Here is a 691-nt window from a genome sequence, read left to right as displayed (position 1 = left end):
GCCTTCCACCGGGGCGCCGTTTGCAGCCGACCGTCCACAATATGAAAATGTATTTAATGCAATTAATAATTTAAGGAGCGAGAGCATGTGCTGGAGGAGAGTTAGATGCTTGTCAGAGTGATGGATGTGCGCCCGCCGCCGTCCGTTCGCGGGAGAGCGGAGGGATTTTGCAAACTTGTGTTGACCTTGAGCTGCCGTAGACGGAAGGCAGCTCGCAGAGACAGGCCTGCGAAGGAGGAGCGGCGGGCTCCCGATTTACAGCCCTTTCCCCAATTAAAGGACTGTAAAAACATTAAAATTAATGCAGTCTTAACTCCGAGAGCAGGCCCTACTTTCTTAATTAGTGCATAATTATTCAGTTTTTGATATCCTGGAAAATTATCACATGGAGATTATTTTAGGCAGAGTAACAATAGCAAAAATTCCCTCCCCCAACTCTATTAACATGTGGAAGTAATTAACACTTTATTACAGTGAAAATACTATTACTGCTCATGTTTAATGACTTCTGCCACTGCACCCTAAGCAGGAAACCAGAATGCCACGGAGAGCGCCGATAAATACATCACAGGCGGCTCGCAAGGATCCCGGCGGTTTGACCTCGCCGCATCAGGGGTCAGGAGGCCGCAGGACCGCCCGGCCAAGGCTGAGTGGGCGGCGCCGTCGCGGCCCGGACGGGCAGCGGAGGGAG

The sequence above is a fragment of the Condylura cristata genome, unplaced genomic scaffold (assembly GCF_000260355.1).
Source record: "Condylura cristata isolate star-nosed mole 26May11 unplaced genomic scaffold, ConCri1.0 scaffold00011, whole genome shotgun sequence".
In the NCBI taxonomy this organism is placed as follows: domain Eukaryota; kingdom Metazoa; phylum Chordata; class Mammalia; order Eulipotyphla; family Talpidae; genus Condylura; species Condylura cristata.
The sequence above is the reverse complement of the archived record's forward strand: the minus strand, read 5'-3'. Positions refer to the sequence as shown.